At 37.8% G+C, this 17805-nt stretch overlaps 1 pseudogene; it reads left to right on the plus strand.

Moving 5' to 3' along the window:
- Positions 1-1076: 1076 nt before the first annotated feature.
- Positions 1077-1637, plus strand: LOC118859136 (annotated as a pseudogene).
- The last annotated feature ends 16168 nt before the right edge of the window (positions 1638-17805 follow it).

The following is a 17805-nucleotide window of genomic DNA, read 5'->3' on the forward strand; positions in this document are numbered from 1 at the left end:
GCCTAAAGCCAAGATTATATTCTATGAGAGGTTTTACTATCCCACTTATTTAGATTTTATGAGAGGTCTTCACTATCCCACTCAGTGTGAACATAGAGTGGTGAAAATAAATAAGAGTAGGGGCAGAAGAGAGGTCCTCCTGGGACAATCAGAGAAGGTCTGAAGAAAAATCCCCTGAAGAGATTTCCTCCCTGTGAAGGGTAAACACCTCCAGGGTAGGGACAACTTAAACAACAGGCACCAAGCCCTGGGGTTAATTGGGTTGGAAGGCTGCCTCAGCCCCAGGCATAGGAACAACTTTTACCCTGGAACAGTGAGGGGAGTTTGCCATCTGAGCTGGGAAAGATCTAGGAAACCTCTGCTGACAAGGAACACCAGACCTGGCTGTGCTGTGAATACACAGTGGGGACAAGAAGGAACCAGCACATGTCCAGTGAATACAGAAGCAGTGGGGTAGGTGCCTGGCTGTGGGCACTTACAGGAGCCTAAGGGTCTTGGTTTGAGTTCGAGGTCAGAAGGGAGAACTCCCCATACACCAGGAGTAGAGGTGATTATAAAAACTAAACTATTACAAAAAATTGCACAGACAAAAGAGAAAGAATCCAACCATAGGGAGCTATTAGGGGAATAGAGAAGACTTCAGAGGAGGACACTGAAGTAAAGAAAACCTCTTCTACCCCAAAGAGTGATATTAAATGGTCACCTGCCCAAAAAGAATTCATTGAAGAACTTAAAAAGACTTTAAATATCAAACGAGAGAGATTGAGAAAAAACTAAAAAGACAAATAAGAATGATCTGAGAAAAACAAGTAGTTTATAAAAAGAAACAACCAACTAGAAAAGGAGATTCAGAATCTTAAGAAAGAAAATGACTCCTTGAAAATCAGAATTGGGCAAGGGGAAACCAACAAAGTTATAAGAGATAAAGAAATTTTAAAAATATATAGGAAGAATGGAATGGTGCCTCCTCCCCTTCTGCTTGCATGGTGCTGTCTCACTGGTGAGCTGGCAGTGAGAAGGAACTGCAGGCAGGCTCAGCCTGAGCTGAATCCAGTCCTGTCTTGCTGCTGCCCCCCATGGAGTACCTTATAGGCATCCAGGGGCCTAACTATATCTTGGTGGCCTTGGACCACATGGCTGCCAGCAACATTGTCCAGAAGAAGGACGATCATGACAAGATGTTTAAGATGCGTGAGATCTTACTTCTCTGTGTTGGAGAGGCTGGAGACACTGTGCAGTTTGCTGAATACATTCAGAAAAATGTACATCTCTACAAGATACTCAATAGGTATGAATTGTCTCCCACAGCAGCAGCTAACACATCGAAATCTGGCTGACTACCTCTGAAGTCAGACCACACAACATATCAACCTCCTGTTGGCTGGTTATGATGAGCATGAGGACCTGCACTGTACTATATGGACTACCTGGCAGCCTTGACCAAAGCTCCATTTCCTGCCCATGGTTATGGTGCCTTCTTCATCCTCAGCATCCTAGATCATTACTACAAACTAAGTATCATGCATGAGGAGGCAGTAGAGTTCCTGAAGAAATGTCTGGAAGAGCTTCAGAAGCACTTCATCCTGAACCTACCATCCTTCAGCAACTGGGTCATCAACAAAGATGGCATGAGCTAGACACCATCCTGCCTTCTAAGGGGAGCTCCTCACCCACCACCAACCCCCAAACTGACCTCACTGGCCGGGTTACCTTTTTGTGACTGGTTCCTTTACTATTGTTTTCTGCACTTCTGAAATTCACAGAGAACTAGATATCAATAAAGCTGCATATTGACAAAATATCTAGAGACAATGAAAAAATAGAAGAGAATGTGAAACATCTTATAAGGAAAACAACTGATCTGGACAACAGACCAAGAATAGAAAGCATAAGAATAATCAGACTATTTGAAAGCTATGATAAAAAAAAAGAATCTTGATACAATAATACAAGACACAATTAAAGAAAATTGTCCTAAAGCATTAGAACCAGAAGAGAAAGTTGAAATAGAAAAAAAAATCCACTGATTACCACCTGAAAGAGATCCTACGAGGAAAACTTAAAGGAATATTATAGTCAAATTGCAAAATCCCCAGCTCAAGGACAAATATTATGAGCCACAAGAAAAAAATTACATATGGCAGTACCACAATTAGAATCATGCAAGACCTAGCAGTGGAGACAATAAAAGATCACAGGTCTTCTAACACTATATATCAAATAGCAAATGAACGGAAGTTCTGGATGAAAATATCATACCCAGAAAAGATAAGCACAATTCTGAATAAAGAAATGGACATTTAATGAGTTGTCAGACTTTCAGGACTTTATTAAAAAAAATCAACCTAAACTCAAAAGAATATTTGACTACAAGAGCCAAAAGAAATATAAGGCACATACCAATGACAAATTACAAGGGACTCAATAAGGATGGAATGTTTACATTTTATGTATATAAAATGGAAAACTTATGTCTAAGATTGTTATTAGTAATTAGGTAGCTTATAAGAAATATTGGAGTAAACCTGAGTATGATATGACTTCAAAAAGTAAAACAATTCAAGGATATCTAAAAGAGTAACTATATTATACAAATGAGGTTCAAGAGGAAGAACCAATACAGAAAAATTAGATGGGGGAGGGGGACTATTCCAGAAACCTACTTTTTGAGGAAGGGTTTAAGAGGGAAAAATATATACATATCTAGAAGAATATAAAAGTCTTCTAAATTTAGAAAAACAACTCTAATGGAATAGGGAGGGGGGGAGAGGATAAAGGAGAGGCAAAGCAGAAAGATATGTTTATATATGTATATATATATATATATATATATATATATATATGTCTATATCAACATCTCTATATAAACATATCCACACTTAATTGTACCCTTGGGGTGGAGGGGATGGGGGAAGAAGGGGGAAAAAAGAACAAAGTAAAAAGTGTACAACAGAGAACAAAAGAAAACCTACAAGGAAGGAAGGAAAAGATGGGCAGTTTTCAGCGTAATGCACAGTATTTAATATATAGGCTTTCTTTTAAAAAAACTAATTTATTTTTAGTTTTCAACATTCATCTCCATAAGATTTGGAGTTTTAAATTTTCTCCCTCTTTCTTTGCTTCCCCCTCCCCAAGACAGTGTGCAATCTGATGTAGGCTATACATATAAATTCCTATTAATCATATTTTCACATTAGTCATGTTGTAAAGAAGAATTAGAACCAATTGGAGGAGCCATGAGAAAGAAGAAACAAAAAAACAAAAACAGAGCACAAAGTATGCTTCAATCTGCATTCAGACTCCATAGTTCTTTTTCTGGATGTGGATAGCATTTTCCATCATGATTTTTTTCTTTGGAGTTGTTTTGTATCCTTGCGCTGCTGAGAAGAGCTAAGTCTCTCAAAGTCAGTCATCACATAGTATTGCTGTGCAATTTTATCCTGGTTCTGCTCACTTCACTCAGCATCAGTTCATGTTAGTCTTTCCAGGTTTTTCTTCCTGCTCATCATTTCTTTTTTTAAAAAAAATACTTATTTATTTTAATTTTCCACATTCAATTCCATAAGACTTTGAATTCCAAATTTTCTCCCCACCCCCCCCATGTAATAGCAAGCTGGGTGGGACTTTTTGCTCTTTTTTCTTTTGGAGTGCTTCTCAGAACTAAGGCAATCATCTAGAGTTTTTGATTGAATCAAGAGTCTTTGATGACTTGCTTAAATCACAAGAAAGCTAAGTGACATGAGTTTGAGTCACATGGTTGTGGCACCCTCTGACCCTGAAGAAGCATATATGTATTCGGAGGTTAGCATTTTGCTTTGGGGGCTCACTCATTGGAAGAAAATCCATGTGACGTAGCCAGAAGAGACTCTGGGTAGCAGTTAAGCAGCCCCTGGGCTTTGAAAACCCAGATGTTGGTGATTTTCTCTCTGGTAACTATGCATGTGTGTATTGCTATGGACAGGCAGAAGCTCTGTCTGCTGATCTGTGTTATTTCTTCTGTTTATATAATGTCTGCTTGTAATTTCTGTTTGTTTTTTCTCTGAAGTTCAGGGTGCTTTTTCCCCCTGAACTAAGCAAATGATATATTAAAATTGCTTTCCTTAGAAAAGCAGATCAAAGAACTTGTGCTAGCAGCCCTCCTGTGTGCTGGCATTATTAGTCTTACACAGCCACAGTAGCTGCAAGCTGCATTCTTGTTATACCCCACCCCAAGACAGCAGGTAAATTGTTATAGGTTCAACATATACATTCATATTAAACCTATTTTCATGTTAGTCATGTTGTGAAGAAGAATTAGAACTAATGGAAGAAAGCACAAGAAAGAAGAAACAAACAAAAAACAAATAGAAAAAAGAGAGCAAATAATATACTCCAATCTGCATTCAGATTCCATGTTTCTTTTTCTAGATATGGATGGCATTTTCCATCATGAGTGTTTTGAAATTGTTTTAGGTCCTTGCATTGCTGAGAAGAGATAAGTCTATCAAAGTCAGTTATTGCACAATGTAGCTGTTACTGTGTACAATGTTCTCTTGATTCTGCTCACTTCACTCAACATCAATTCATATAATTCTTTACAGGTTTTCTGAAATCCACCTCCTCATTATTCCTTATAGCACAATAGTATTCCATTGCATTCATATACCACAACTTGTTCAGCCATTCCCTAACTGATGGGCATCCTCTCAATTTCCAATTCTTTGCCATTGCAAAAACAGCTACTATAAATATTTTCGTACATGTAGGTCCTTTTACTTTTTTATGATTGCTTTGTAATGAACACCTAGAAGTGCTATTGCTAGGTCAAAGAGTATGCACATTTTTATAGCCCTTTTGGCATAGTCCCAAATTGCTCTCCAGAATGGTTAGATCAATTCACAACTCCACCAACAATGCATTAGTGTTCCAATTTTCCAACATCTCCAGCATGTATCATTTTCCTGTTTTTCATGTTAGCCAATTTGATAGCAGTGATGTGATACCTCAGAGTTGTTTTGATTTGCATTTCTCTAATCAATAGTGGTTTAGAACATTTTTTCATATGACTACAGATAGCTTAATTTCTTCATCTGAGAATGGCTTGTTCACATCCTTTGACCATTTATCAATTTGATGGCTTGTATTCTTATAAATTTGACTCAATTCTCTATATATTTTAGAAGTGAGGCCTTTATAAGAGGCACTGATTTTAAAAATTCTTCCCCAGTTTTCTGTTTCCCTCCTAATCTCGGTTGCATTGGCTTTGTGCAAAACCTTTTCGATTTAATATAATAAAAATTATCCATTTTGCATTTCATAATGTTCTCTATCTCTTGTTTGTTCATAAATTCTTCTGTTCTCCATAAATCTGACAGGTAAACTATTCCTTGCTCTCCCAGTTTGCTTATAGTATCAGCCTTTACATCTCAATCATGTACTGATTTTGACTTTATTTTGGTATACAGTGTAAGATGTTGGTCTATGCCTAGTTTCTGCCATACTATTTTCCAATTTTTCCCAGAATTTTTTGTCAAATGTTTAATTCTCATCCCAAAAGCTGGAGTCATTGGGTTTATCAAGTAGTAGATTACTACAGTCATTGACTATTATGTCTTACATACCTATTTATTACATAAGCCTTCCTGAAGTGGAAATTTATTGCTGTATATTTTGGATCCTCTCTTACATTCTACTCTGCACATGGCAATGCTTTTTTCATTACTTTGTATTTAAGTTTTAGTATTAAATTTATAACATGTTTCTTTTTCTTTTCTTATTGTGTATATAAATTTTAGTATTTATGTTTAAAATTGATAAAATAAAATGAGAGAGTGGAATAGATGACTTCTAAGATTAGATTATTTAATTTCCAATTAATTTTTAATATATATTTCCACTGCCCTTTGTTGAATGTAACTTTTATTGCATTATAATCCAAAAAATACACTTACTATTTCTTCCTTTTTACATTTAGTCTTGAGGTTTTTATGTCTTACCACATGACCTCAGAGTCACAGGTTCCCAACAACCTGGCCATATTACATAATCAATTTTTGTGTAGGTGCCATATGCTACTGAGCAAAAGATATGTCCCTTTCTGTTCCCATTTAGTTTTCTGCCTATCATGCCTGACTTTTCTAATATTCTATTTGCCTCCTTAGCTTCTTGTTCATTTTTGGTTGGATTTATTGAGTTCTGAGAGGGGCAATTGAGGCACCCCAGTAGTATAGTTTTGCTGTCTATTTCTTCTTGTAATCACTTAACTTCTCCTTTAAGAATTTGTATGCTATACCACTTGGTGCATATATGTTTAGTATATTGAGAGTATATCATTGTCTCTGGTACCTTTTAGAAAGATGTAGTTTCCTTCCTTATCTCTTTTAATTAGGTCTATTTTTGCTTTTATTTTGTCTGAGATCAGGATTGCTACCTCTTTTTTTTTTTTACTTGAGTAGAAGCTTAATAGGTTCTGCTCCAGTGTTAGAGGAGATTTTTGAGAGTCCCTTGGACAGCAAGGAGGTCAGATTAGTCAATACTTAAAGAAATTGAGACTATTAACTGAAAGGTCAAATACTGAAGCTGAAGCTTAAATACTTTGGCTACGTATGAGAAGACAGGACTCATTAAAAAGCCCCTGATGTTGGGTAAGATTGAAGGTAAAATAAGAAGGTGACAGCAAAGGATGAAATGAATAGTGTCATGGAAGCAATAAGCATGAGCTTGGATAGACTTTGGGAGATAGTGGAGGATAAAAAGGCCTGGAAAGCTATGGTCCATAGGAGGGTCACAAAGAGGTGGACAGGACTGAGCGACTGAAAAATAACAACATGCATATAGCTATGTCTATCTAAAGATAGAGGAGATATAGTCACATCTATATCTATGGATATAGATAAATAATCCATATTCCAGCTCAACTGCATTCAGCGTCATGAAATTTTCATGTTCTTCACTATTAAATAATAGCAGCTAATGTTTATATATTATTCAAAGTTTCCAAAGCACTTTATATTTATTATTTCATTTCATCCTCACAAATTCCCTATGAAACAAGTGCTTCGTCCTACTTACTCCTCCCCCATTTACAGAAAAGGTAAGTGACTCATCCAGGATCAGATAACTAGTAAGTGTCTAAGACAGGATTTGAACTCAGGTCTTTCTGACTCCTAGTTCAACACTCACATTACTTTGCCACCTAGTTACTGGTTGATAACAAGTTTTTGCTCTAGACTTCAGATTTTGTTATACATCTTTCTGATTTACTCTTATGGATCATCCTTTTTTATGTATGTATTTTCCCCCTATACTACACTATGTGCGTCTTAAGGCTAGAGACTTCTTGATTTAGATATTTTATACTTCTTCCCCCATATATCCTACACAGGATCTCAAATACAGCAGGTAATTAACCAACATTGGTTGAATTGGAATGAATATTAGGTCCTTACATTATTGAAATAATGCAGTTTCCATTTGAATAAGGTTAGACATAGAGATAGAAAATGATTTCAGCAATCTCCCACTAATAATAGCTAGCATTTATATATCACTTCAAGGTTTACAAAGCACATTTTACAAATATTATCTCATTTGATCCTGACAACCTAAGGAAGTAGGTACCATTGGGCAGCTAAGTGGCTCAGTAGATAAAGAAGCTGGCCTGGAGTCAGAAAGATCTGGGTTCAAATGTGGTCTCAGCACTTATTATCTGTGTAACCCTGGGCAAGTTACTTAATACTCTTTGCCTCAATTCCTTATCTGTAAAATGAGGTGGAGAAGGAAATGCCAAGAAAACCCCAAGGAGGTCACAAAGAGACAGACACCTGAAATGACTCAATAACAAATTCTGTAAAAGATAGGATTTTAGCTGGGACTTAAAAGAAGCTAGAGAGATCAGTAGGCAAAGCTGAGGAGGGAGAGCACTCCAGGTACGGGGAACAGCTGGAGAAAATACCTAGAACTGAGAGATGGGGGTGTCTTGTTCAAGGAAAATCTAGGAGGTCAGATCATTGTATCAAAGAATGCATTTGGGGAAGTAAGGTATAAGAATGACATCAAGGATCGCGATGTCTGAAATAGTAAGTCTTTTTATAACTATTTGTTGACTAGACAACCATATTTTCAAAGACTCATCCTTCTTTTGCAAACCAAGAATATACTATTTTGGGAGAATGTAATTTTTTTAATGGTCACTTTTCTTTTGGAGGGGGAGAAGCAGGGCAATTGGGGTTAAGTGACTTGCCCAAGGTCACACAGCTAGTAATTCTGTAAAGTGTCTGAGGTGAGATTTGAACTCAGGTCCTCCTGACTCCAGGGCTGGTGCTCTACTCACTGCGCCACCTACCTGCCCCAAGAATGTACTTGGCTAATAATAGGGGTATTGTATAAATTTATTGAGAGGTATCCATTTGTGTGTGTGCGTGTATACATACATATATGTATATGTATATATGCATGAGTTTGTGTATATGCATTGTGTGTGTGTAGCTCATTTTTTAAAAAGGAGCTTGACATTGTAGGGGAAAAAAAACTTTTGAGTTAGAAATAAGAGTCTTGCTTCTGACACTATTTGTTTGACTGTAGGCAAATCATTTAAACTGTCTTAGCCTGTTTCCTTATTTGTAAAGTGAGAATAATAATAAACTACTTAACTTACAGAATTATTTGAAGAAAATGCTTATAAAATATAAAATATTATATTTAAAAAAAAACAAAACAAAAATCACATGTGTTTTCTCTCTCAGCACCTTTATATGCTGTAGAACCTTAATAGATGTTTGTTGGATTGGATGGCACAAAGTAGTCACAAAATAATTTCTGAATTGCTTTGGGGGAATATATGGATGCAGAAAATGAAGCATCAGGTTAGGGAAAAGCTAATAATCCAGGTTATTCAGCAAATCAACAAACATTTATTAAGTGCCTCCTATTTGATAAGTGCTAGGAACACAAAGACATATATAAGAGATTACATTTTAATTAATGAAAAACATGTGCTCATGTAATAAGTGTGCACACAATCTATACATGGTAATATTGAAGTGGGGATCACACTAGTAGGTAGTGGAATTGGGAAAGTCTTCATGTAGCAGGTAGTATTTGAGCTGAATCTTGAAAGAATCCAGAGATTCTAAAAGGCAGAGCTGAGGCTGGAATATGTGCAGGCATAGGGCGTAGCCAGCTCAAAGGAATAGAGATGGAGGAAGTGCCTTGTGTAAGGAATAGGAAGAAGGCCAGGTTGGCTGGACCATGGAGTGCATGAGGGATAGTAATGGGTAATGGATCTGGAAAGGTAGGAGGGAGTCAAGTTGTAAATTTCTATAAATGCTGCGGTGGAGTTTCTATTTGATCTTACAGTAACAAAGGGCCACTAGTATAGGGAAGGGATATATATGGTCAGAGAGGTGCTGCTTCACCAATATCTGTCTGGCAGCCAAGTAGAGGATGGATTAGAGGAAGAAAGACTTGAAACAGGGAAACTAATTAGAAGGCTATAACAACATTCCAGGGGATGGGTCCAGCCAGTGGAGAGAAGGATATAAATGTGAGAAGTTCAGTAGGGGTGTAGAATACGGGAAGAAAAGTACATGAAATAAGGTTAGACAGATGAGAGCCAGATTGTGAGTATTCAACTTGCTTTCCTCTTAATCTAAAATTACCATGTTTGCTGCAGAACAGGAAAAGAAGCATCACTAATTAAAGGTGACAATTCTCTCTTGCTTGACTTTTCTCATTGCAGAGACATTCTCTAGGTTATTGACACACTGGGCATGGTAGGACAGAGTCATCAAAGTCAGTGAGATTGTAGGATCATAGATACACAACTGGTTTATTTAGCCAACTCCCTCATTTTAGAAATGAAATTGTACATGAACAGAAAATAAGCAATTGCTGTAATAATATTATCTAACATTTATACAGCATTCTGAGCTTTGAAAGGTGCTTGCCAAGAAACTGCATTTGATCCTCACAACAGCACTGTGAAGTACGTCCTATTACAACCCCTATTTTATAGATGAGGAAACGGACACTGAGTGTTATCATGTTTTGTTCTAAGAGCCTCAGATTTTCAGGGATCACAACAGCTAGTAAGACCTGAGGCAGGATTGGACCTCAGGTCTTCTTCACTTCACAATCTATTCCCTATGATTCGCCGTGAGTTGTAAAGAGTTCTTTGAACGTTTTGTATGAGTTCATTGTTACTGTTGTTTGTCCTTCATTCTTGAAGAGGACCATGACATCAGGAAGGTAATGCCATGACTTGCAAGTGAATTGGGTTTATGTGAGGGAGGGCTGTGCAAAATCACCAGCCTCACTTTCATCCCTGGAGCCATCTGGGTCCAGTGCCAAAATAAAGATTAGGATGACTGGAGATGGCCTCCATGAGTTCGGTGTAGCTTCATCATCAATTCTCCCCTTTATACCTATGCAACTGGAAAAGAAATGCTACATACTGTGAGAGGTGAAAAATATCTAGAAAGGTAAGGCTAGAAGGTCTCTTTCTAATGATAGAGAAGGTGTGGAAAAGTGCTTCTAAAGTTAGCACTTTCATGCATCGGTTTGTAGTTTAAAGCCCTTCATTCTGTTTTTCATGCAGTCTGAAAGTCAGTTTTGATATAGGCTGGATTGCTGCAAACATGTCATTTCACAGTTGAAAGGGAGGTTTTTGATAGTTATGGCAGAATATCTTTCTTTCCTCACTAAATTTCAAGGAGCTTATGTCTCCTAGAGCTTTCCAGATTAATCATTTAATGAAGCTTTTCTAAATGGTGGCAAAATATAGGCTGTTCAGCTGCATGAAAGTACTCTCTCCCCTTTATCTCCCCTGGGAATGAAAGGATGGCATAATTACCTATCTCTGAAACAGTTGGCTATGCAATCAGATGGATTTCTTAGATTCTCTGTAATAGGTCTGACAGTAGAGGCAAGCTCACCAAGGAGTTCTGGACATGCCAAAGAAAGGGCTTCTGGCTTCTCCATCATTAACTCAGTGGGGAGGGGTTCAAGGGAATCCTTTCACTACCACCCACCTCCCATCTACTTCTGACTTAATGGCATCACAATAGGGACTGTGGAATTGAGGAGACTCCTTGGTGCTGCACATGCATTCAGCTACAAATTGAATGATTGAGCCTATGGTCCAGGGAAACCTCAGTAAAATAAAGTTTAAAGGGCTTGTGAGAAGAAAAAAACAGGCATATGAAGTAGAATCAAGTTTGGAAAACTTGTTATGTATGAAAAAAGGATGATAATAGTTCAGTCATTTAGATGTGTCCAACTCTATGTGACCCTGTGACTTGGTCTGTGGAATTTTCTTGGCAAAAATACTGGAGTGGTTTGCCATTTCCTCCTCCAGTATGTCCCATTGTATAGGTGAGGAACTGAGGAAAATAGGGCTTAAGTGATTTGCCCAAGGTCACACAACTGGTAAATGTCTGAGGCCAGATTTGAACTCAGATATTCCTGACTCCTGGGCCAATGCTCTATCCACTAGTTACTTGACCTAGTTACTTGAAGCCTTCACTAACCCTTCTTAATTCCAGTGTTTTCCTTTTTTCAATTATTTCCTATTTGTCCTATAGATAGCTTTGTGTATATGTGTGTGTGTATATACATACCCACATGTGTGTATATATACATATATGTATACACATATGTATGTATGTATCATGTATGTATGCATATAGAAGTATGTGTATATACATATGCATGTTTGTGTTGTGTATATGTGTGTGTGTGTACATATTTGTTTCTATGTTATCTTCTCCCCTTAATCTCTTTGAGAATAGGGATTGTCTTTTGCCCTTTTTTGTATCCTTAGCTGCTTAGCCCAATGGCTGACACTTAGTAGATGCTAAAAATGTTTATCAAATTGAATTGAATTTAAATATTAATGGAGGAGATAAAATATGAATAGGCACATATAGATTTGATGCAAATTAGAGGGAAAGTGGCCTTTGAGGGGAAGGTTGAAGTGGCTGTGGGCACCCAAAAGACCTCCTGCACAAGGTAGCATTTGAGCTGAATCTTGCCAGGGAAATGAAATGGTGGAGCTCAGAAAGAACATTCCAGGCATTGGGGATAAAGCAAAATGACATTTAAACTGAAGATGGAGGGTTCTCGTGAGGAATAAGAACGTATCTGTCCAGAGAGTGTATGGAGAAGAATGAAGTGTGAGAGGAAATGTAGGAAGGGGCTAGATTTTTAAGAGCCTTCAACCTCATGGCTGCCTATTGAATTCACTATCCTGTGTACTTCAGCAGTTTTTTCAAATGCTTTCACTCCTTGAATCTCCTTTGGTTTCTCCTCCCTCCACTCTCTTAGCTGAGAACTTTGCCTCATATTTTGCTGAAACTGAGGCCATTTTCTGAGAGCTTCTTCCTTCCTCTTCATTCCCATTGCTCAGATACATTCTGTTGCTATTTACTCCTTCTTCCCTATCTTGCATAGTGAAGTGCCCCTTCTCCTTACCCTCTATGTCCACAAAGGACCCCATTCTATCCTGTCTTCTCCAGTAAATTGCCCCCTCTATCAACCCAACTGTATCACTTATTTTCAATCTCTCTCTGTCTACTGGCTGCTTCCTTACTGCCTGCAAACATGCCCATGTTTTACCCATTCTCAAAAAACCCTTATTTGTTCCATACATCCCCAACATTTGTCATTCTGCATTTCTTCTTTTCATGGAAAAACTCTTTAAGAAGACTGGCCACAATATGTGCCTCCATTTCATTTCTTCTCTCTCTCTTCTTAACTCCTACAATCTGACATCTGACCTTATCCATCTGAACCTACACTTTGAGGAGTGTAGGGTATGTTCAGGGAAGACTAGTACCTCTGGCAAGAGAGCCGATGAGTCTTTATCAGGGGTGCCTTCCACTTTTGGTGTCTTTCTGATCCGCCTAGCTCTCACTTGTGACTACAAGAAGTTGTAGCATGCACAGTGGCCACACAATGGTAAATTATTTTGGGAGACCAGCTAAACAAGGTTGAAGGTAACTGTGGCATCTCCAACCCATCGGTGAATTAGGGGGTATCTATCCCAAGCTTGTTAAGATGTTACCTGGTAGAATGGGTGGATGAGATCAATTAGTTGCAACAACCATAAAGGGAGCCAAAGCAGGTTATGTGGAGTGATTAGAATTTGGTTAAATATTGAAGATGCCTAGGTCATCCATTGCATCATCAGTTGTCTTTACTCTGGCCTGCCAATGGACTTTGACAACTCTGGAAGAGCCAGTGAGGCCAACAACTTTGTGCCACTCTGCCTCACTTATATCCAATTTATGCACACATCAAAAGATATTATTCATACTATTTTACCATCTTTACCTATATCAAAGTCCCGTGGTGGGAGGAAAATGATGAAGCAGCAGGTATGGATACACTGAGAGATGTAGTCACAACCCTGTGCCTAGGTCTCCCAGGCTATAGGGTCATCTTTTTATTGGAATGAAGAAGTAGTGAGATTTGGCAATCACCTGAGTGTCTAAGCAGCCTTTTAAGGATTGCACTGCTCACCTCCTGGCTGTGAGGAAGGGGTTAGACAAGGTGCCCTAAAAATCATCTGCTTTCCCAGCCCTGGCCTGTTTACTGCAGCAGATGGAGATCCTACCCCATGCTCAAAACAAACAAAAAATGTATAAAACTTCTGCAAAGATGATAACAATCATCATCAGTGTGTTGAATGTGTGCACACTTATAGATAACTTAAAATGCAGTAGACCTGAAAGACTAGTAGCTCTTGTGAGAGAACTCAGTAGGTTTCACATCCAAATAGCAGCCCTGAGTGAAACAAAGCTGGCAAATGAAGGCCAGCTTAATGAGCACTGACATGGCATCAAGGTTAGCTACTTCACTGATGGTAAATTCTTCAACTTGAAAAGGCTACAAGCCAAGACTAAAGTCTAGGGAATGTTGGTGCATGATTTTCTGTTTGCAGATGATTGTGCACTCAATGCAGCCTCTGAAGCTAAGATGTAATAAAGTATGGATCTATTTTCTACTGCTTATGCTAATTTTGGCCTAACAATTAACACCAAGAAAATACCAGCCAGCACCACAGCATCCACATGTGGAACTGTTGCTCGCAGCAAATGGAAACATTTTGAATACTGTGGATAAGTTCATTTACCTTCACAGTGCTCTTTCCTGGGACAGCCACATTGATAATGAGGTTGACACATGCATTGCCAGAAATAGCTCAATATATGGGAGGCTCTGAAGGAAAGTGAAGAGGAGAGGTCTTAAACTGACTACCAAAGTGAAGGTTTACAGAGCTGTTGTGTTGATGTCTTTGTTGTATGCCTGTGAAACCTAGACAGTATACCAGCACCATGCCAGGAAACTGAATTTCTTCCATTTGAATTATTTTAGTAAGATTCTGAAGATCCCTAGCAGAATAAGATCTCAGACACTGAGGTCCTTTCTCTAACTAAACTGCCAAGCATTCAAACTCTACTGCAGAGAACAAAACTATGATGGGCTGGCCACATTGTTTGAATTCCAAACATGTGCTTGACTAAAAGACTATTTTATGAAAAATTCACAAGGCAAGTGCTCACATGGTGGTAATAAATAGTGATATAAGGACACTCTCATGGTCTCTCTCAGCAACTTTGGAATTGATTGAATGACATAGGAAACACTGGCATAGGACCATTCAGCATGGCATGCCCTCATCAGAGAAGGTTCTGTGCTCTATGAGCAAAGCAGAATTGAAGTAGCTCAAAAGAAAGGTGAAATACACAAATTTAGAGAATCTACCCCCAATTATTCACATAGATTACTTGTACCCAACCTGGTGGTAGAGCATTCTGAAGTTGTATGGATCTGATCAACCACAGCTGAACACCTTGTAACTTGACTCTAACATAGTGGTGTCATTTTGTTCCTCTTTGAGAACAAAGGACAACAACCAACTTTTCTGAAATTACCAATGATCTTTTAATTGCCAAACCCAATGGCCTTTCTCAATCCTCATCCCTTTTGGTCTTTCTGTGGCCTTTGACACAATCTCACCCTCTTCTTACTGTTCTCTTATCTCCAGATTTTCATGACGCTGGTTGCTCTGGTTCTTCTCTCTGTTTGACCACTTTTTTTCTCGGTATCTTTTGCCAATATTCATCTGTATCACTGATGCTAACCATGAGTTAAACATGGGTGACCCCTACATCTCTTTCCTGAGTACTCTTCTCTTTTGCCTTTATGCTATTTTACTTGATTCCATCATCAGCTCCCATGGATTCAATTATCAACTCTATGTGGATGATCATCAGATCTACTTACCCAGTCCAACCTCTCTGCTAATCTTCAGCATTGTATTTCCATTGGTCAATTGGACACCATGAACTGAATGTCTTGCATACCTTTTAAAGTCAAAACATTGTATTTCCCCCACCCTCAACCAACCCTCCTCTTTTCCTAAATTCCCTATTGCTGTCCAGGTAGCATCATCCTCCCACTTATGCTCACAACCTAGGGATCACTACTTCATATACCTCATCAGCTGTCAAGTCCCAACACTTCTACCTCCCTAACAGTTTTTGTACATGCCCTCTTCTCTCCTCTGACACTTTAGTCACAGAAGTGTAGGCCTTTATCACCTCACACCTGGACTATTGCAATAACCTGCTGATTTTTCTCTCTTCCTCAAGTTTCTCTCCAATCTAGTTTGTCCTTGACTCATCTGTCAAATTGATTCTCTTAAAGCTCATTCTTACCATGTCATCTTCCCATACAATAAACTCAGTTGGCTCTGTATTAGCTCTAGGATCAAATATAAAATCATTCGTTTGGCTTTTAAAGCACTTCATTACTTGGCCCTTTCCTATCTTACCAGTCTTCTTACACTAACTGCCTTCTATACACTTTGAGATCTAGTGATACTCTCCTCACACAGTACATTTTATTTCCAGACTTTACACATTTTCACTGGCTATTTCCCATGACTACAACTCTCTCCCCACTTATCTTCTCCTCCTGGATAACCAGACTTCTTCAAGTCTCTGCTAAAATCTCACCTTCTACAAGATGCCTTTCCCAGTCTTCCTTAATCTTAGTGCATCCATTTGAGACCATTGCTTAATTTATCCTGTATACATTTTGTTTGTACATAGTCATTTCTATCTCCTCCTCTTTGATAGCAGGGTTGTCTTTCTTTGTGCCCCCAGCACTTAGCACAGTGCTATGTTTGTTAACTGCCAAATTTTGGATTTCATCTTTGTTTCAGAATATAATAGGGAGCCATTGGAGTTTACTGAACAGAGGGGTGATAATGTCTGACCTACAATTCATAAAATTCACTTTGCTGGCTATTAAAAAGATAGATTGGAGAAGACAGAGACAAATGAAGCAGGGAAACCATTTATAAGGCAATTCACAGAAGAGGGTGCTAAGGGTTCATTTTAGAGTGAGTGGTGGCTGTGTAAATGAAGATAAGGAGACATTTTTGAATGATGATGTGAAGGTAGAAAGAAACCACAATTTAGTGGCTGATTGGTTATATGGTATAGCTGAGTGTGAGAAGTATAAGACGACCCTAAAATTATGATCCTGAAAGATAAGAAGGAGAATGATACATTCAATAGGAAAGTCTGGAAGAAAGGCAAGTTTGTAAAGACAGACTGTTTTTGATATGTAGAGATTGAACTGGCTATGGGGCGTCAATTCCAAAGCTCAGTGGGCAGTTGGAGATGTAGGTTTAGAGCTCAAAAGGGAAAACAGTTGGACATATAGATCAGAAAATCACACGCATAAAAGCAATAACTCAAGCTAGGGGAACTGATGATGTCATTAAGGAAGAGAACATAGAAAGAGAAGAGGACTCAGGGTACAGCCTTGTGACTCTGACCAGAATTCCTCCTTTTATTTGATTTGTGTTTTGTAGTCAATGTGCATTCTTTCAGCTCAGAGTTTTTTCTGTTTTGTATTACTTCATATTTTGTTGATTTCTTTGTATTTATCATATCTGATAATATGACTATTTTTTATTCATATACTTGTCCATCATTTGGGGGCACACATCTAATTTCTAGTATTTTATTCTCCCTACTTTCTATCTACTCTACAATCTCCTCACCAACCATATGGCTACCCACATCATATATAATCTATTTATCTAGAAATCTAGATATACCTATCTTTAAACAAGAGCATGACTAAAAATCTTGTGAGCAATTTTAGGCTTTAATAACTTCAGAAATATAAATGCTATAGAGCTTCAAAAATATCATATGAAAATTAAATTTTAGGTGAATTTATTTCTGAGAATTTTGAATAAAATTTTAAAAAGATGGAGGACCTGATAATTATGTATTGAATTACAACAGTTTCTGGATGCCAATTTTTCAGACCGGTGGATTAGAAGAGGATGGTGTCTTGCTTGGCCACTGTGGTTACCTTATATCTCCATTAAACTTTTTCTGTGGATATAACATCAAAATTGCCATGTATATATCAAACCTCATTCTTTGGATGATCTTTATGATAATAAATATATTCCTTTCAGTAACTCAGCAGCATCTGGTGAAAGTTTTTACAAAGTTCAAAAGCTGAGTAGAATTATGCAGATCAGAAGACAGTGATTAGGATGAGTTTTAATAAGAACAACAATATTTCAAATAATCAGTCTTTCAAATATTGTTACAAATTTGAAGCATTTATACTCCTGAAGTTATTAGAAATTAAAATTTTCCCTAATATTTTTGAGATACCATGCATGTGTCTTAAAAATATTAGTAGACATGTTTGTTAATATTTTATTCATGTGCCTTGTACATAGTAAGCATTGATGCTTTTTTGTTCACTTATTTATTAATTTCTGTC

This window comes from Trichosurus vulpecula, chromosome 8 (genome assembly GCF_011100635.1).
Source record: "Trichosurus vulpecula isolate mTriVul1 chromosome 8, mTriVul1.pri, whole genome shotgun sequence".
NCBI classification, from domain to species: Eukaryota; Metazoa; Chordata; class Mammalia; order Diprotodontia; family Phalangeridae; genus Trichosurus; species Trichosurus vulpecula.